The sequence below is a fragment of the Hemicordylus capensis genome, chromosome 1, assembly GCF_027244095.1.
Source record: "Hemicordylus capensis ecotype Gifberg chromosome 1, rHemCap1.1.pri, whole genome shotgun sequence".
In the NCBI taxonomy this organism is placed as follows: domain Eukaryota; kingdom Metazoa; phylum Chordata; class Lepidosauria; order Squamata; family Cordylidae; genus Hemicordylus; species Hemicordylus capensis.
In genome coordinates this window covers 168,260,559-168,281,715 of record NC_069657.1, presented here as the reverse complement: position 1 = coordinate 168,281,715, position 21,157 = coordinate 168,260,559, and the positions used below count along the sequence as shown (strand labels likewise).

The window sequence follows — 21,157 nt, the reverse complement described above, 5'->3', positions numbered from 1 at the left end:
GCTAATATTTGTAAAGAGGAATCCGGTGAGGATTCCTCTTTACAAGTAAATGGATGGCGGTTCTGGCTCCTGTGAAGCAATGAGGGACGGCTGGAGGTGGGGGGGGAGAGGTAGTTAAAGGGTCTTCTTACCCACCTGGCACTGTTGCTGGAACTGAGCTGCCGCTGCATGAGCTGCTTGCTAAAGGAGACAGGATTGCACATGCTTGGACTATGGGCTGCAATGAGGGGGCGAGTGGCAGCACCAGTAGCCAAGCCAGGTGGGTAAGAAGACCCTTTAACTACCTCTTTTGCCTCCCCCAGGGACTAAACCAATCAGCGCCGAACCATTCAGCACTGAACTGGTCCACTCAAACTGGCCTTTTTTTGTTCAATTGCAGACCAAACCATCCCCAGTTCAGTCTGCAGTCAAGCCACCATACCAGCCCAGTTTGAGGCAAACTATTTTGGCACTGAACGGTTCATGTACCCCTAGTTGGGACTCAGTTGTACACATTTCCTTTCTACTCTGTATGACCACCTGAGGAGCTTACTAGATGTAAGATGTAACCCTGAGGTGGTCATACAGAGAAGTAAGGAAATGTATACAACTGAGCGTTAATGTCACCCCTTATTAATGGAAGCCACTGAAATCATCTGAATATCGCCTTCTGTTCTATGTATCATTTCAACATATTCCAGAGCAGTTACTGCTCTTCCATTCTGCCTGCAAAACATTTTCTGTATATGTAAAGCCTGCACACTGCTTGCTCAATAAGAATTAGTTGCACCAGAATTACCACCATACCTAATATGTGGTGGTTTTATAGCCTCACTTTTATATCACTGTTGACAGCCTGCTCCACTGTGAGTCTTTGGAGGTGTTGTCTTATAGCCAAAGCCGTATCCCTGGTATCTCTGACTTGCTCATAGACGTCATATGCCCTGGGGCTCAATTGCTTCTTATGAACCTCTGCATAGAGTTGGGCTTGTCCAACTTCTTTTTTCCTATTTCTTCTCTCTAATACCTCAGAGCTGACTGGGAAGGGCTTATGACTACCACATCATCCACTCTCGCAAGACCAAGCCGTATGTTCTGGCTTGGCTCCAGACATTTCCTTTCTTCATTCCTCTGTACAGCAAGCATCTGTGCTGGCTTTAAGTAGGCCAGGATAGGCTTCACGTGCTTCTTGTCTCACAGGGGAGTTCCACAAGCCATCTGGGTCTTCAGAGCCTGGCATTACTCCCCTGTCCTGTCCTGTCTTGGCAATAGAGCAACACTAAGTTACTTCTTCCTCTCTTCAGCAGACCCGTACCTGGGGGCAGGGTGCCTAGGGCAGGTCTAGCCCCCTAAATTTTCTCTGACATCTTTTTTTTTTTTTTTTACAAATAATCTTTAAGTAACTGAATGTTGCTTGCAGTTAGGACTGATGGAGCCAGATAAACTGAGCTTCCTACTTGTTTTTGGTGGCCCTCCAAAACCTTTTAGGCTGGCTACTGGCCTGCTCCTCAGTGATTGGCCACATTGTCTTTGGTTGCTCTGACAACTACAGCTGCTGTGTCATACAGTAGGCACAAGGCAGTAGGCTTGGAGCAGTTAACAGCCTGTGTCTTAGGGGCAGAGGTGATTTGGCAACACCTGATGCTGTGGTCCTAGCAGACATTTAGCATCTTATATACAGCAGATATTTAGCCATATTTTCAGTGAAAGCCCATATCATTGAAATAAAAGCTGTCTCTGTTATTTTCAAACATATATTTTATATTTGTGGAGCTATTTTTTCCCCCCAAACATGCATTTTGTAGTCCTGTAGCTACTAAATCTGGATGTTTTGGTAGGAAATTTAAGATGAAATTTTGCAACATTTCATCCTGTCCCTTTAATATATCAATTAAATTTAGATTACACTGAACCATAAGAATCCAAAGTGTACATGCTCTGACTAGACTGAATCAAGTTGTATGTTCTCCTTGTGTCAATCCCCTGTGGCTAGACATCATGATGCATCCGTAATGTATGAAGAGCAGGACCACAGGGGATGGATAGATCACGTGTAACTATCCACAGTAAGACACCAGGGAGATATGAAACTGGAGTCTCCAGCATCTAGTCTGCTGCACCATAGAGACAAGCTGGCTTGCCCCATGCTTTGCTGTTCTATAGCTCCTTCAAAAATGGTAGGAAGGGATACTGCTGCCAGTTCATCCAAAAAGAACCAGGTGTTCCAGGGAGTAGGAGAAACACTGCTAGATCTATTTATAGAACTCTCCCCAGCTTGTCTTCCCAGTCCAAGCATCCTATCCCCTTGAATAGTCATGCAGACTCCCTTGCCTTTCCTCACCTGCCTGATCTGGTAGGCCACCAGCTTGTCTTTGACCACTGTCTTGTGCCACTGTCTCTTTTGCTCCTTATCTGCCTGCTCCAGAACTGTGGCCTGTCTTGATATTTGGCTAGGACCTGACATCCACACACCAGCGTCTCACCCTGGGTTCTGTGAGGACAGTAGCGGAGCCAGGCGGCCCGTGCCCAGCTGCCACGGAGGCCCCACTTGCCCCGCCCCCTACATCTGACTTCAGACGCGGGGGTTAGCCATGCCTGTGTCTGACATCAGATGCAGGGGGTGTGGTCTAGCTCCTGAACAGGGCTGTGCAGTCTTAATGGCAGGGAGAGCCTCTCCTGGCCATGCTGCAAATGCAGCCCTGGCCATTTAACTCCCAAACGGGGCTGCGCGGCCCCCTCGGGAGTTAAACCAGCCGCCACGCATCCAACGTCTTTGAACCCGATTGCCCAGTGGTGACTACGCCCCTGTGTGAGGAATATTCATGTGATGTTGCAAGCCCACAGTTGTTTGGTCATTCATATGATTCAGACTTTCTCCCAGAAAGCCTACATGGTGCCACCTCTCTCTTTCCTCCTCAAAAGGCTTTTTGAGGGGGGAAAGGCTTTTATTTGAAAACTTCAGCTTTAGTCTTCTGCCTTCAACACCCCTATAGCAGTTTGTGTAACGCAGTGAATACATATTCAACTTCCGTTACCTCTGTCTGCCTCTCCTTCTTCTCTCATCTGTGTTCATTTCTCTCCTCTTGTCATTATCCAGTCTTGATAGTGTCATACTGACTCATCCAGCTGTTTGTGGGTTCTTTTGTGGCCTGTTCAGCCATTACTGGCTTGGTTCCATCTGCAAAAGCCTTTAGATATTATGTGTGCAAGTGAGCACAAAACACAACATACATTTTATCTTCACTATTTTTTTAAAGCTTCATTTCTGCAAATTGTAAGGCTCCCCATTCAGTTTCAGAAATTGCTTTTTCCATATTTTGGAAGTTCATGAAGGAAAGGAGATTTTAAGCTTTCCAAAATGAATTATTTTTAAACATGTTTTCACTAAAGTACTTCCTTGTTCAGATTTTCCACAGAAACATTACAAAAACTGAATATTGTAAAAAAACAATTTTACTAGTGCTGGAATCATTACATTTTGTACAGCTCTGGAGAAGGCATATATATTAGAAAGTTATGCTGGCTTTGAAACTAGTAATGAGGTAAATGAATGATTTCAAATAAAAAGTACACACTTTTTTTTTGTGGGTGGGGGAGCAAGACGGAATCTCTTTAAAATACAGAGTATGGCATGTTCTTGGAATACTGGTTTATTGCTACTGAACTTGCTAGAAGTGCTCTGTTACTTTCTTCCATTGTACCATATTGATCCATCTTCTTCTAGCCTTGACTCTCCTACAGGCAAGAGGTTAAAGTCAGATAATAGTATTAATTTTCCAGACATCTGCACATGTTTTAATAGCCTTTAGAAGGCTTGAAATTGTTTCTGTTTGACCACCACAGGGCTAAAATGCTGTTAAGACCTGGATTGTAGTAATACATTACAATCATAGCCACATAGTTCAACCTGGCAATAAAAAACTAATTTATTTTATTGGAGGTTTAAATTAATGTGATGAACTTCTCTCTCAACAGGAGCCCGTACACCACTGTTGCAAAAGTAAATCTTCAGTGTGTACGAAATATCTTCTTTATGCAAGACATAATAGCTGCAACTGGATTCTCACTGTATGTGTGTGCATATGAAGGTGTATGCCTGTTTATTATTTATGGATTTGAATTGCTGGTGCTCCATCCCATCCTTAGGGCAACAGTTTTTCAGTCAATGTTGATACAACCTTTAAATATAATATATTTTTAAAAACCCACTGAAATACAAATACAGTTACCTTATACTGTACCTGCTTAGGTATTATTTAATACAATGCCTGCTTAAACATATCCATGTAACATAACTATTAACATAACATTGTTTAAATACACATATTTAGGTATATTGTTATCTTCTGCTAGCTTTTCCAGACAATGTTCCAGACAGGCTTTGATGAATCTTGGCCGGCCGGCGGGGGGGGGGGGGGGGGAGACATTTCATAGCTGTGGGGTAATCACCAAAATTAGACTACCCCACCTTTCTATTCTGGAAATCATTTGAGTAACCTGGATTATTTTACCAAGCATCTTCCAGGTTTTGACAATATGAATCAGGTTTGGATCAGCCCCTATTTCAGCTTTTTCCATTGTCCCCTTTTTTTTCTGACTTATCTAGGTGGCAGGAAGCATTTGTACTGAGGTTGCATTATGTGTAAGGTGAAAGTTGTGCCGTTGAATCAGTGTTGACTCCTGGCAACCACAGAGCCATGTGGTTGTCTTTGGTAGAATACAGTAGGGGTTGACCATTGCCATCTCCTGCACAATATGAGATGCCTTTCAGCACCTTCCTATATTGCTGCAGCCCGATATAGGGAAACATACCAGCAGGGATTCGAACCAGCAACCTATTGCTCCCCAGGCAAATTACTTCCCCGCTGTGCCATTAGGTGGCTTGTGTTATGTGTAGCAGCATCTATAGACGCTGTTCTGAATATGTACACCAATAGTTCCCATAAGAGTTACATTGCCATTTTTTTTCAGTGTCAGTACACACACTGCTGTGCTCATGCACAGGATGCAATAGCCTTCAATATCATGGGAATATTTCTCATTAATCTCACAGTACAGGCATTGCTCCATGTACTTGCAGCAGCATCTGTGACACTAGGCAGCCCTATGGTGTACTCAATTGTACTTTCTGCTGCTTGATAAATTAGGAATAAACAGTGGTGGCACCAGAAAAACAATTGCGGGAGGCACAGAAGGGGCAAAGTGCATTTATGGGTGGGTGAATTGTGCCTCACATATTAGGTTTCTGAAACAGAAATGGGGGCATGAGTAGGGGACGGACTACTTCTGGAACTGTCTTTGGGAATAAATAACTGCTGGGAAAGTCTCATGTTGGAAATTGCAGTGGGAACCAGGTAGGAACCTAGAGTTGGGGCCTAGAGTCTGGGTCCACTCCTAACGGGATTCAAAGATGGGCTCAGGAAATCTGGTGTCAGGTTCCTTGATTAAGGATACTAATAATAATTCATGCTATAATAGATAGAGAGATATAGATAGATAAACTGCCCAGAGACGCAAGTTTTGGGGCAGTATAAAGATATGTTAAATAGATATGGCCAGGCCCGATCTTAGGGTGGGGTGACTAGGGTGATAGCCCCGGCCCCCGCGTTCGGAGGCCCCGCTACCACCATGTGTGCTTGCCTGGGGGAGGGGGGAAGCAAGCCTTCCGCCTGATGCGGGGGGCACGGCTTTGCTCTGAAACGGGGCCATGTGCTCCATTTCAGAGCAAATACTGGCAGCACTGCATTCACAGTGTGGCTGGGAGCTGCTTTCCCTGCCTTAAGGCCTGGAGAGCAGCTCCCGGCCAGCACTTAGCTTGCAGCGCTGACCAACATTTGCTCTGAAATGGGGAGTGAGGCCCTGTTTCAGCACAAGGCCACGCCCCCAGCTGCATCAGACATCAAACACTGCTGATGTCAGATGCAGGGGGCAGGCCCCTTCGCTCCACACCCCACAAGGGACGGCACTGGATATAGCCTACAGATTTTCTGTTCTCAAGGGTGCACTCTACAGATCTTTAGAACTGGTGGAACATGGGGAAGAAGGTGATCTAAGATTTGCAGAGCCCAACATATTTAAAAGAGGTAGGATGTAGGGACTAGAGTATTGAACTCAGACTGGATTCCCACTTATCCACCATACTGATTGGGTAGTATTGGGCTAGTTCCTGTGCCTCAGCCGAACCCATCTCTTACAGTTGCTGTGACAATAAAACAGGATAGCCCTAGGTATACTGCCCGAAGCGGATGGGTATAAGACATACCTCTGTGTATATGTGTGCACTTTATATACATTTGTATATTTGTGTGATGTTGCAGAAGTAGGACTGTGTTGAAAATGCCTTGTGTTGTGTGTGTTTTCATGTCCCAAAGTTCCTGCTTTTGGCAGTTTTTAGTGCACTCAAACATATTGATGTCGTTTCCATGGCTTTCTTCTCTGCCTTTGCTACCCTCCATCTCATATCCTTACTGCTCTGTGGAAATCTGGCTGACTGTCGAAACCTACAGTATTCAGTCCATGATTATCATGACATCCTTTAGATCAGTTGGACATGTCGATTTTTAACAGCCCTCCTCAGTTATGTCACAAAAAGTCACCATTCTATTTAAGTAAATATGATTTTAAATTGTAATTACGCACAAACATACACACACCTACAATATATAATTGTTAGTTTGGAAATTATAATATATAATTTCAGGGTTTGGAGAAATGCCTTTTAGATCTGTGCCCATTTTTATTTCTTTTTTGGTGCAGAGGAAGCCTTTCACTTCTCCCATTATAAAGTGATAAAGCAGCATTTGATAGCAACAGCTTGTGTGATAAAATGATCATGGCAGCAGTGAGAAAGAATCTAATAAGGGAATTGATCTGCAGATTCCAATTCTGTAAGAGCCAACATCGATCAACATAAATGTCAATAACAGGATCGCATTGAGGCCTGCCTAATTCCTTTAGATGATTTTTGGTTCTAGTGACGGAGTCAAGAAGTAGATGTGAAAAGTTTAAAACTATAAGATACACAAAGACAACTAAACAAAGGCCAAAGCTATATTGTACTCTGAGTGATATATTTCTGGGCATCTTGACACTAGATGTACATCTATATCTGCACAATGACTTGTATATAATCAAAGAAATGGCGAGGGACAGATTTTGCTGTTGGCATTAAAACATTAATATGGCATTACTTCAGAAGCCTTGTGGTTACATTGCTTGGCACATTAGAATTAGAAAAGATAGACATGCCTTATGGTGTTAAAGTGCAAATATTTTGTGTGAGACAGGTCATAAAAGATTAATGATGTAGTTCTTCCTTGTCACAAAAGTTTGAGGTATAAAATAGTATTTTGAAATGATTCTGACTGCCCTGAAATATAAAGGTGAGGGCTGTGAAGCCATGTGAGTAATATAAAAAGATAAGATGCCATAATGTGTAGAATCCTGTGATATACTTTCTGACTTCATGCTGCTTCCTTTTCATAGGAGGTGCTTGCTTCACAGCCCAGACTTGGGTGAGGGACATTTTATTATAGTTATCTTTGCATCAATAGAAGAGTAATTTCTAGGAAGTGGGTACTGTTCTTTGTATGCAACACATGATCGCACTAAGTCAATAATTATGCTTAATAAGAGTTTTGAATCCAGATGGAAGATGCTATTAAGGGTGTGGCAGGGGGAAACCATCTTCAGTGAAAAGCCGTAAATTCTTGTTTTACCCCAACATTACAGACAGATGTCTGTCTGTAAGAAGATGCTACTATTCCGTGTTCAAAGAAGCATTTGGGGAAGACACCAGACATTCCTAGAATAAGGAGTAATAGAAACTCCCCCAATTTCCTGATGTTTTAGGGTGTGAATTATGTCATGAAGAATAATATAAAAACATTTAGTTTACATCCCAACCTTCATAATTCTCAAAATGAGAGGCTGGTCAAAATGAGGGGCATAAGGAGAGTCCCCCCAAATAGCAGATCTAGTGAAGCTGAGACTGTAGGCTCTACATTAGGGATGGATTATGCTTTATCCTGGTCCCTGTAATAATGCATGGACATTTGGAGGAAAGCTATTGAGTATTAGGAGGGTGAAGGTCTTGGAGTTGCTGCCAAGGGCTTTTTCTTTTGAGGGATGAGGAGGGGTGGGGAGAAGGAATCGAGCTGTGTTGCCAATTGCCCACCACTGTTGACACCGAGTCACAAAATATGATGAAAGTAAGAAACCCTCCCCCCCCCCGAAAAATCCCAGGTAATTTAAAACTCATTGTCCATGAATGGTTCAATCTCCAATCCTAATCATACTGGACTAATCCTCATCATTCTGGATTAAACATTTTGGACCAGCTGTAGCTGGTCTAGAACACTGCTGCAAGGATGCTCATGGGCGCAGGTTGCTTCATGAGTGTTACACCAGTCCACTTACCAGTCCACTCCAGGCTAGATTCAAGTATTGACCTTTAAAGCTGGTCTTGACCTTTAAAGCTCTAGATGACTTGGGGCCAGGGTACTTGTCTGACCGCATTCACTCATATGAACCCTCCAGGGCCCTCCACTCAGCATCTCAGGTCCTGCTCATGGCCCTGCCACTGAGATCTGGTTGGTGGAGACTAGAGACAGGGCCTTTTCAGTTGTTGCTCCTTGGCTTTGGAATGTCCTCCCCAAAGAGAAGGGCCATGCTCCCTCCATGCCCCTGTCATGTTCCCTCCCTCAGTATTTTACAGAAAATCAATTTTAAAAAATCTTTTTAAAATGTTTTTTAATGTTTTATCTGCTGCTTATATCTGGTAGGTTTTTTAGTTTCTTAGTTCTAAATTTTTTGCTTTTTATTAATAACTTTTCATTTGAAACTTTTTTTTTTAAATTAAATGTTGTTTTAGCCTGGTCTTTTAATTTGTTTATTAATCAATGTAATTACTTTACATTGTATCTATGTTATTAATTTTGTTAGCTGCCCCAAGCAGTAGTGTACTTGAGGGGCAGAATATCAGTAGTAGTCGTAATAATGAGGCTCAGTACAAATTATATGGCTGCCATAGAGAACAAAGCCAATCTTAATTGTGCACTTTGGCAGTTGTTGGCTGATTATGTGCAACATCAGTCAGTCGTTTTTCTTGAGGTAACCTCAAATGGCCAAAGGCAGATACAGGTTTGTGTGGGGGAAATGGCATTGTGTCACAAAAGCACAGAAATGGCTCATGACGTGCAGATGTATAACATTTTCTGAATGGTGGCAATCATGTATGCGCTGGCAATTATATATGAGTAAATCCCATCAGTGAGTTTGTTGATTTGTCAATAAAAACCTGCAGTTTCAGGGGCGTAACTATAATAGGGCAAGGGGAGTCAGTTGTGTGGGGGCCCACTGTCTTGGGGGGCCCCCCAGAGGCAAGTGACATGACTGACTCCCCCAACCGCGCACCCGCCCGGGCTTCCTTCACTTGCATTCATCCTCCAAAATTGATGTGAGTGTTACGACCTGGAACTACCAGAACAGCAGGTCTTTCTCTAGTACCATTAAATGACTTGCATCATCCACAATTTACAAAAAGTAATTTAGAATGATGTTCTATTGTGGCACATAGGAGATTATGTGTATGTATGTGTGTGTGTGTACACAAACACACACACACACACACACAAAGTTTACTATGATTTTTGTTACCACTATTCAGTCTCATTTAAGATTTCTTTACTTCATGAGCTGAGCTTCAGTGGGGAGGGGGGGGCATTTTAAAATCTTGTCTCTGGGCCCACTCCAACCTTGCTACGCCCCTGTGCAGTTTGTTGGCAGTATGAAGCCTCTGGATAGACTAAGCCTGAAATGCAAACCTTGCCTCCTGCCTTTGCTTGGTCAGCAGAGCAATGCCTTCTGCTGCTGCTGCACTTCAAAATTCCAGTTTCTGGCCCTGGCTTCTTGACCTTGGTGGCTCTGACCCAAAGACCACGTCCTTCAGGTTTGAGTGGTGCTACGCCTAATCCTATCCTGGTTGTTACAGGCTGCTAACTTTATAACTTTGCATAGATTACATGCAGATTTTATCTGTGGAAACAGGTTTAAGTAAAATGGCAATTTTTATAGCAGTCTCCCAATTTACTGTTATTAAAAATTAGAACCAACACTCTCAATTTCTTAAACATAATGAAAGAGTTATAAAATGAAATCCGCAGACAAGAGAGGATTACTTTAGTCTTTCTCTGTGCCTTTTATTTAAAGCAGTTTATAAACATGCATAAAACTTGTGGGGGAGGATTGGCGAAAGGAATAATTTTAGGCTTATAGTGTGCATAGGAAAATGTCTGAAGAATAGAGGGAGATTATGTCATTTATGTTTATGCACTGAATATCTGCTTAAAACTGCACAATTTGTACCCTAGGACATTTATGAATTTGTGTAAAGCAACCTTCTAAGCACTTTCAGTTCTCATCCGCTGCTTGTTCATATCTTGAAGTGGCTTGATTATACGGACTATAACAAGTCTGTGGAAGCTGAAGCAGGCTCTCCAAGTCATTGTTTAATATTTGGTGGCGGATTTGCCTTGTTAAAAGGATTTTCTGATGTAGTTGTAACTCCCTAATCTTGCATTCAAATGTTTGTAATATCATCTCCTTGTTCTTTGTCTTGGATGTTGTCAGTTAAGTCTCAGTAAACCTGCCTGGAGGATTTGCCTGCAAAACTGGAAAGCTTCCCTTAATGTGGGTTTTGCATTTAAATGCAAAATGGAGTTCTGGTTTTTTGGGTTTTCTTTCTTGGGAGACACTCACAACTTTTAGGCTTGGGGAAAAAATTATACCCTGCTAAAAGGAAAAGGCAAAAAACTTGTACTGGAAATTGTTTTTTGCTGTAGTTCTAGAAAAGTAAGTGTGTGTGTGTGTGGTGTGTGTGTGAAGGCAACAGAAACTGCTTGCCTTGATGCTGCATAAAGACCTGGAAGCTGCTTTTTATGAAATGATGAGGCTTACTTAAATATGTGTTTGTAGTTAATCTTTTAAATATTGTATGTACATTGCAAAGCTTTCTATAGCAAAATTACATGTTTACCATTTCCTATCCCAGAATTTAAACATTATTAGAAATGCTAAGAAGTCAGTTTCCCAGTGATTCCCCCCACCACCACCATTGCTAAGACGCATTTTGTATCCTTGGAGCCTCTTGCATTAGATATATTTTAAAAAAATAAATACATTAAAGGACTTTAAAGCATAAATTAATAAAGGACAGTAAAGGACAAATAAAGTGTGCTAAAAACTGCTGAAAAAATGCTGCTAGTGTATATCCAAGCTAAATCAATTATATCAGAACTATCTGGCAGAAGGCTAATGGAACTATCTGGCAAAAGGATTAGTCACAATGTGGCTGAAAACTATGGCTGGGGAACCATTGCTTAGTGGTAGAGTATCTGCTTTGCATGCAGAAGGTCTCTGCTCCAATCCCAAGGATCTCCAGGTAGGCCTGGGAAAGACTCCTGCGTAAAACCTTGCAGTTAGGGATGTGTGAATCAATTCATATTCAAAGAAATTCAACTCAAATCTGCTTGATTTGAATGATTCGACTTCAGATAGAATCTGCCTGATTTGGATCAAAACGATTTGAATCTATTCATACTGTATAAGAGGATGGAAAAGGGAGGGGGAAAGCCTCTCCTTTCATCCTTGAAAAACAACACCAGGGCACCTGGAAATTACCTTTTATTGTTCAGAGCCCGCAGATGGGGTGGGGGTGGGGGGCAAACATAGCAACATGACCCACCGACCTTCCATATGACCAGCTGGGTTGGCTGCTCACACTGGGCTAAGCCTTTAAATGACCTCTCCACACATGCGGGGAGGCGTTTTAAAGAGATAGCCTGGTGCTCTTTTAGCTGGGCTATCCCCTTAAATGGCCTCCCTGAACTAGGGATGTGTACGGACCGGTCCGGAGCCCATTGTAAAGGCCTCCAGACTTCTCCGGACCTGGGGCCAGTTCGGCGGATCGATGCTGGTGGGGTGGACCTTTAAGGGTGGGCGAGGGTGTACTTACCCCTCCCACCACTTCCCCCCTCCAGCGCTCCTGTTTTTTAATGCATTTGGGGCAGCAGGGTACTTTCCTGCCGCCCCTTTCCCCATTCCTCGGCAAAAGGCTTCAAAAGCCTGACTGTGTGTGCGCATGTCTCACACGCGCTTCACGTCTGTGCATTGCGTGCATGTGTACATCAGACTTTGTGCACGCGACGCATGCACGCGATGCACAGACGTGACGCACGCGCAATGTGGTCACGGGCAGTCAGGCTTTTGAAGCCTTTTGCTGAGTAATGGGTGAAGGGGCTGTTTATTTTGTTTTGTTTTAACATTTTATATCCCACTCTTCCTCCAAGGAGCCCAGAGCAGTGTATTACATACTTAAGTTTCTCTTTCACAACAACCCTGTGAAGCAGGTTAGGCTGAGAGAGAAGTGACTGGCCCAGAGTCACCCAGCAAGTAACATGGCTGAATGGGAATTTGAACTCAGGTCTCTCTGGTCCTAGTCCAGCACTCTAACCACTACACCCCACTGGCTCAAGTTGGCACTGCTCTACTAACAACATATGCTATCAGTGGATAGCACCATGTCAGCATCCAACAAGCCTGTTCAGTAGCACATTTGTGGTGAAGTTTCTCCATCCTTGCAGATGTGACTGCCACTGAGTCATCTAGCGAAGTTGTGCTAGTTTACACCCAGGGCCATCCTTAGGGTGTGGTGACCGGAGCGATCGCCCCCATCCCCGCACTCTCCCAGGCCCTGGTCTCTCCTCTTCTGTCTCTCCCAACCACACACGCACACTGTCAGGCAGTGGTCTGACTCAGTGGTCTGACTCCAAGGAAGAATTGTCTGATTCACAGCCCCCTGAGAGGACCCTCCTACAGTGTCTGAGGAAGATGACCCTTGGACAGAGAACTCACCTGCTGTAGAACAGCAAGAGGTTGCCGGGGAGCCATTGCTCTCTTCAGATGGGGAGGAGCCGGGACCAATCAGCAGACCAATGAGCCATGTGGAACGCCAAAGAGAACGCAGAAAAGCTCAGCATGTTGTGCAATATAGAATAAGCTGGTTGGCTGCAAAGTCTGACAGGGGTGGCGTCTGAACTTGCAGCCTGAAGGCAGGCAGGGGCCTTAATTGGCTTCACCTGGTGTGGGACCTTGAAGAACTATAAAGCCATTCCACTTTCTCTGCATCACACTGGTTTCAACTGATCACTCTGGCATGCAGGTTCAGTTTTCAGCTCCCCGAACCCTTGTGCTGTTAGCTCCTGGACCCCCGACCTTGGCCTGGATATCAACATATGACTTTCTCCGGAACCTTTAGACCAGGGATCCTCAACATTGGGCCCCCAGATGTTATTGGACTTCAACTCCCATAATCCCCAACCAAAGGCCACTGGGGCTTGGGATTAGGGGAGTTGAAGTACACTAACATCTGGGGGCCCAACGTTGAGGATCCCTGCTTTAGACCATGGAACCAGCAACTTGACCCTTCTCCTGGCGACGACTCTGATTTGACTTGGCAGTGACTATAATTTATGGACTGGCGATTCTAGGAGGGGTAAATTCCATTGTTTCCATCCCCAGTTTACTTGACTGCATTTTGACTGCTGCTCAACACCGGCTTCACTCCTCCGCACTCTAGCAGCTGCTGTAATTTATCGCAGGAACGCACGCTGCTGACACGCACTCTGTTTCCCAGCCAGCGGGAGGCTGCTGGTCAGAAAGAAGGCTTGTGCTTCCCCAGACCCCACACTTTCTCTCTCCCCCTCCCCCCGATGCCGCCCTCCACCCATGCTGTGCTGCCCGGGAAGCACAGAAAGTACATGCTGAGCCTCCACTTGCATTACTCTCTGGCTCACTTGCTGCTGCTACCGCACAGCTCATAGGATGAGAAGCTCTCGTTCTCTAAGCCGTGCAGCAGCAAGTGAATGAGCAAGTAAAGGAAGAGGAGGTACTCTCTAGGAGCTACTATGTGTGCTTCCTGTGCTTCTCTGGAAGCAGAGCGGGGAGAAAGAGTGTAGGCATGGGGGTGGGGAGAGTGAGAGGAAGAGAGTGCGGGGCCTGGGGAAGCAAAAAGCCCAAGCCTCCTCTCTGAGCAGCAGCCACCCACTGACTGGGAAACAGAGTGTGTGGGTGTGGTTGTGAGAGACAGGAGAGATAGAGAGCAGGGCCTGGGGGAGCTCAAGGCTAGGGCCAATTGGCACCAGGCAGCAGTAGCTTGGAAGCATGTGCACTGATGTCATCATGCCAGCATGCCATTTTTGAGTTGCATCTGGCCCAACTGCTCCTTGTTGCTGGGTTGTTCCATCCATTCATCCACCGGTTGTTGGTCTTGCCTTGCTCACTCTTCACGATTGCTGTCTGCCTCAGCTTGCCTGCCCATGGTTTATGCCTGCTTGTGCTACGTCAGAGGGAGGGAGACCCTGGGGAGTGTGGAGGCACACATTTATCAGCAACTTTTAAGGAGGCTGGGTAGTGGATGGGGGGAATTTGCTTGCTTGCCGGCCTCTGCTTAGCCATGGCCAGCATGTCTGTGAAGGAGATAGGTCAATTAATTTAGTGGTGGTGGGGGAGTCCTGCTTGCTATAACTATAACTTGCTATGTTATAATAATTCTGGAATAGCTGGGCAGAAACTTTAAAATTGCACACAGAGTGGATTCTCTAGTGTTTTTCTCATATTTTCTGCCATGAGTTTTAAAAAATAATTAAAATTCTGAGAACTTTCTGCTTAGCCATTCTGGAAGTATATCATGGGGTGGGGGAAAAGATTAGTACTAGTTCTTTTTAGGGATGTGCACGAAATGGATTTTGTGTTTTGTTTCGAGCTTGAAACAAAACTCAGATGGCCAAAACATTTTGTTGAAACACTGGACGACCCGCTTGTTTTGACAGAACAAACCTCAAAATGTTTCATGTTTTGGCCTTAGGGAACAATGGGGAAACTCAAAACACTCCATTGTTCCCCATGGGCAGCTCCTAGGAACACCAAAGTGGGTTGGGCGGTAGTGCATCATGGGTGCTACCTAATACCCAACTCACAAAAGAAATGGGCTAGCAGATGATTTTTAACTATTTTTTAACCTGTCCCTAAAATTCCCATAGGATCACAAGCCAATTGGAAGCCAGTGCCAGAAAACCAATCAGAAAGTGGGGAAACAGGCCTCCAAAATGGTGCTTGAAATGCCGAAACATTTTGAATTGAAATGGGGTTGTTCTTTTCTGAGCTCAAAACAGGCCCTTTTTTAAAAAGTGTTTTGTTTTGACCTCAAGACACTCAAAATGTTTTACACATTCCTACTACTTTTCTATGAAAAAAGGGGCAATTTCCATCAAAGTAGGGCTGGATGATGATCACTGTGGGGGCTTCGCTTCCAGAGGTTTTTGTAATGTTCTGCCTAATTTAATTCCAGGGCGAAATTATTGTTAAACTTCTTAAGAAAAATTTTGAAAGGTAGCATGGCATGACTGTTCCTACCTACATATTTATTTTGAAGAAGTGAGAGCATTTCTCCTATTTTTACACTGAATAGCGCCTGCTTACTTACTTTTGGTTCTTCAAGGCATTGCTGAAGTGACATGCGTCTTTGAAATATTTTGTTCCTCAAAGGACACAAAACTTTAAAATGAACAGTTTTAATTGACAGGAAGTCATTAATAGTAAAAACACTTTCTTTAATTATTTAAGTGCTCTTATTGACCAAGTACTAATTTCCATTGTGCAAAGTGCTGGAGCATTCATGCTGAAAAATAGTTACACTGAGAGTGAGTTAATGCTTCAGCAAGGTTTAGAACTGTAATTATTCCAAGGCCTGCAGGATGCAACAGAATGAGGTGGTGGACGGACTTCTGAGCACAGGTTAGACAATGGAACTCTGCTTTAGACTGCAGTCACATTTCTTTAATACTCCTCTATGTAAAATATTCCCTTTAAGTGAAAAACTACAGTAGCACAGCAGAGAGTGGGCTGAGCTAGAGCCTTTCCCCCTGCTTCTTACTTGCAGGGAGTTTTTCACAAAGCAGAATGTAAAAACAAAAATGAGACTCTACCTGAAGTCTGAGGGCTTACTAGATTTGTTCTCATAGGTTTGAGATGGCTCTTAGCAGTTTGTATGCACTTGTGCAAATGATCTTGTAAAACTCTCAAAGTGGTTTGCATAGCGAAAGGTATAAAAAATGATTCCCTGCTCCAAAGGAGCTTACAATCTTAAAACAAACTCACTCACTCACACTATTTACACATCAGCCAGTATGCTTATGTAATCATATGAAATGTTAAAGAGGTCGCACACATGCTGATTCACTCCCAGCCTCGCACAGCTCTAGGGATGTACCTGTTTATGCCTCTGGTATTTATAAACTGACTAGTATTTTTAAGCTCGTTAAAATAACGGGCGCTAGAACCTTTTTTCTTATTTTTGGTTTCCTTTTTTCCTTCTCCCTCTCTCTCGCCCTCCTTTCCTTCCTTCCCCCCCTCTTTCATTCCTTCCTTTTCTCTCCCTCTTCCTCTCTTTCTTTTCCTTCCTTTCTTCTATCTCCCTCTCCCTCTCTCTCCTTTCTGTTTTCTTTCTCTTTTCAAGAGTGCCGCCGTCGCTGTGGGCGGCCGGGCAGAGAGTTCCACCACAAAGAGTGCCGCCGCAGGCAGGCGGCCAGGCCCGAGAGTCCCGCCAGCGCCGCGGGCAGCTGGGTGGCCGGGCCGAGAGTCCCGCCGTCGCTGTAGGCGGCCGGGCGGAGAGTTCCGCCGCCGCCGCCAAGAGTTCTCCCCGGTTCCCGCTTGTTCTCCCTCTCCACTGCCGCCTCTGCCCTCCCCGGTTCCCGCTTGTTCTCCGTTATCCCGGTTCCTGCTTGCTCTCCCTCGCCGCTGCCGTCCCTGCCCACCCCAGTTCCCACTTGTTCTCCTTCCCCGCTTCTTCTTCTTCTTTTGACCTGGGAGACAACATGGCCGCCGTGTCTCTGCGGCCGTATCTTTCTTGGGCGCTCTGAGCATGCGCTCCGCGCATGCCCAGAACGCCCGAGAAAGACACGGGCGCAGAGACACGGGCGCACACTTTAGCTCTTTATTATAGAGGATAAGGCATGTACCTGTGTATGGAAGGCAAATGGAAGTTCTAAGTAGGGATGTGTGAATCAATTCGGGTAGAAATTGAGTTGTACCCGAATCTAGCTGATTTGGGTAATTTGGAGACAGACTAAATTGCCCCATGTGGTCCATTGGCTGGATTCGGGTCCAAATCTGATTGTGCCTGATTCGATTTGAGATTCAAATCCCTCCTATTATTTCCCCCAGATTCCCATTTTGACTGTCTTTGGACAGTGCCAACTGTCAATTGCCATGTGCCAACTACACCCCCCTCCCACCCGCAAGGCAGTGGGGTACTACTCAGTTTATGTTCTAGGAATTCAAGTGTTTATACTCTTTGGTGTCTAATAACCTTTTCTCATAATGATCATTACACACCAAAGAGTCTAAGCACCTCATAAATTCCTAAAATATAAACTGAATACCCAGAGGCTTGCTGGTTGGGGGCGGGGGTAGTTGGCACATAAGAACAGCCCTGCTGGATCAGGCCCAAGGCCCATCTAGTCCAGCATCCTGTTTCGCACAGTGGCCCACCAGATGCCGCTGGAAGCCACAGACAGGAGTTGAGGGCGTGCCCTCTCTCCTGCCATTACTCCCCTGCAACTGGTACTCAGAGGCATCCTGCCTTTGAGTCTGGTGGCGGCCCACAGCCCTCCGACTAGTAGCCATTGAAAGACCTCTCTTCCATGAAGTAATCCAAACCCCTCTTAAAGCCATCCAGGTTGTTGGCAGAGAATTCCACAAGTGGATCACGCGTTGTGTGAAAAAGTACTTCCGTTTGTTGGTCCTAGACCTCCTGGCAATCAATTTCATAGAGTGACCCCTGGTTCTAGTGTTGTGTGAGAGGGAAAAGAATTTCTCCCTCTCTACTTTCTCCACACCATGCATGATTTTATAGACCTCTATCATGTCTCCCCGTAGTTGTCTTTTTTCTAAACTAAAAAGCCCCAGGTGTTGTAGTCTTGCCTCATAAGAAAGGTGCTCTAGGCCCCTGGTCATCTTGGTTGCCCTCTTCTGTATCTTCTCCAGTTCAACAATGCCCTTTTTAAGATGTGGTGACCAGAATTGTACGCAGTACTCCAAGTGTGGTCGCACCATAGTTTTGTATAAGGGTATTATAATATTAGCCATTTTATTTTCAGTCCCTTTCCTAATGGTCCCTAGCATGGAATTGGCCTTTTTCACAGCTGTCGCACAATGAGTCGACACTTTCCACGAGATGTCCACCACAACCCCAAGATCCCTCTCCTGGTCCGTCACCGATAGCTCAGATCCCATCAGCATATACTTGAAGTTGGGGGGTTTTGTCCCAATGTGCGTCACTTTACACTTGCTAACATTGAACTGCATTTGCCATTTTGTCGCCCAGTCCCACAGTTTGGAGAGATCCTTTTGGAGCTGCTCACAATTCGTTTTGGATTTCAATACCCGGAAGAGTTTGGTATCATCTGCAAATTTGGCCACATCACTGCTTACCCCTGCTTCTAGATCATTTATGAATAGATTAAAAAGCACCGGCCCCAGTACAGATCCCTGGGGGACCCCACTTCTTACTTCCCTCCATTGTGAAAACTCTCCATTTATACCTACCCTCTGTTTCCTGTCTTTCAACCAGTTAGCAATCCACACATGTACTTGTCCCCTTATCCCATGACTTCTAAGTTTCCTCAGGAGTCTTTGATGAGGAACTTTGTCAAAAGCTTTTTGGAAGTCCAGGTATACTATGTCAACTGGATCACCTTGATACACACACTCATTGACACTCTCAAAGAAGTCCAAAAGGTTGGTGAGGCAAAATTTACCTTTGCGGAAGCCATGCTGGCTCACTCCCAGCAGGGCCTGTTCTTCTAGGTGCTTTACAATTTTATTCTTGAGGATGCTTTCCAGCAATTTGCCTAGAACGGACATTAGGCTAACCAGCCTGTAGTTTCCCGGATCACCCCTAGATCCCTTTTTTGAAAATCTGAAAATGAAAAAACATTTGCTACTCTCCAGTCCTCTGGTACAGAGCCCAAAATCAGGGATAAGTTAAATATTTTAGCAAGGAGGTCGGCAATTTCACATTTGAGTTCTTTGAGGACTCTTGGATGGATGCCATCCGGCCCTGGTGATTTGTTAGCTTTCAGTTTTTCCAGACAGTTTAGAACATCATCTTTTTTCACTTCTATCTGACTCAGCTCTCTAGCCTGCATCCCTAAAAAGCCTTGTTCAGGAAGAGGTATATGCTCAGTATCCTCTGCTGTGAAGACAGACACAAAGAACTCATTCAGCTTCTCTGCAACCTCCATATCCTCCTTAATAATCCCTTTCACTCCCTCATTGTCTAATGGTCCAACCGCCTCCCTGGCAGGTTCCCTACTTCTGATGTGCTTAAAGAAGTTTTTGTTATTCCCCTTGATACTTTTAGCTAAATATTCCTCAAACTCTCTTTTTGCCTCCCTTATTGTCACCTTGCATTTCTTTTGCCAGAGTTTGTGTTCCTTTCTGTTCTCTTCGTTTGGACAGGCCTTCCAATTTTGGAAGGAAGTCTTCTTCCCTTTTATGGCTTCCTTGACAGTACCTGTTAGCCATGCTGGCATCCTCCTGGACTTAGTGGTACCTTTCCTCCTTTTGGGTATACAATCTAACTGGGCTTCTAGTATTGTTGTTTTGAGTAAACTCCATGCACTCTGGAGTGAAGTGACTCTCCTGATTTTCCCTTTCAGCTTTCTTTTCACCATATTTCTCATTTTGGAGAAGTTTCCTCTTCTGAAATTCAAAATGTCCATGTTAGACGTCCTTGGTGATTCTTGGTGATTCATAGGATGCCACTACTTGCTCACCCACCCCCCCTGCAAAGCAGTGGGGTCAAAATGAACAGAAGAAATGAAGGTGTGTAATGAAGACACCAAAGAATCTAAACACCAAAAATTTCTAAAAAATAAACGTAATACCCTAGTGTATGGGGGGGGGGGTGTAGTTGACACGTGGCAGTTGACAGTTGGCACTGTCCAATGACAGTCAAAATGAACAGAAGAAATGAAGGTGTGCAGTGAATCCTCATAGGGATTCATTATGAGGAAAAGTTATTTTACACCAAAGAATACAAACACTTGAAATATAGTGACCGCACATTTTGTTCCATCACTCCGCTACTACAAGGGCTAGAGCGTAGCTTTAAAAAAGAAAGAAAGCTGGAAGCCATGTTAGGGTTAGGATAGGGCGACTTCAAATCTCCATTATTCCCTATGGTGGAAATATGCACAATCGGTAAAAACACAAAATTAAAAAATTAAAAATCAACCAAGTGCCCCAATGCCTTGAGATTTTGTTTGTAGGTGGTACCAATGGGAACCTACCCACTACCCAAATTTGGTGCTCCTTGGACCTTTATAAGTGGTCTGAATCAAATCGAATCAAATCCAAATTGAATCTGGGATGATTCGGGGGGACAGATTCAGACACAAAACAAATCAGGGGTAATTCGATTTGGGCACAAATCAAATTTTTAAAAATGATTCATGCACATCCCTAGTTCCAAGTTAGGTTATTAGTCAGTAAAATTGTGGCATGGTTCTTTCTAGACTGTCCTGCTTCAGACTTTGGGGTGTGTGTGTGACGGGGTGGAGTCATCACATGTAGGAATGCTCACCTTATTGAAAAAAATCAGGGAGAAGGCATGTTGGTTTCTATGTGCAGGAAAATATGCTCATTTCGTCTTTGGAATAATCACAGACCTTAATGTTCTTATGTATTTCCTATTCCAATCTTGTAGCCACACGTGATCTTGTTGACACAATAATATGTCATTGTGCTGTACTTGTCCTCATCAAAACAGGCTTTACATACGTTCCTCTGGGACCAACCCACGCTTTCTATTTATCTGTTGTCCTAACAAAGAAAGACGGGCTTCTACAGGTGCTGATTGAATTGTCCGCACTTTTGATGCATTTGTTTCATACTAGATGTTAAACATCTTCTGTACTGAACGAGAAGCATGAGTTACACACGTGGTCCCTGATCTCTTAAGAAAGTCCTTAACTCTGGGAGTGCCGAATAAACCACAGTGTGGCAAATTGCAAAAGATTCAGAACCGGAAAGGGGGAAACAATTATCAGATATTTAG

General features: G+C 44.3%; 1 protein-coding gene across 22 annotated transcripts in view; it reads left to right on the top strand.

Annotated features, from left to right (window-relative positions):
• The window catches only part of NCKAP5 (NCK associated protein 5), a 930,794-nt gene that overhangs the window by 730,391 nt on the left and 179,246 nt on the right, over positions 1-21,157 (top strand). The window contains exon 1 of one of the 22 annotated variants that reach the window (XM_053253306.1): positions 5,940-6,062. The exons of 20 other annotated variants lie outside the window; for them this stretch is intronic. The gene's annotated coding sequence lies outside the window, so the exon portion shown is untranslated. Of the gene's footprint in view, positions 1-5,939; positions 6,063-9,849; positions 9,929-21,157 lie in introns of those variants that run through there. One more of the 22 variants, XM_053253316.1, reaches the window with a different exon arrangement.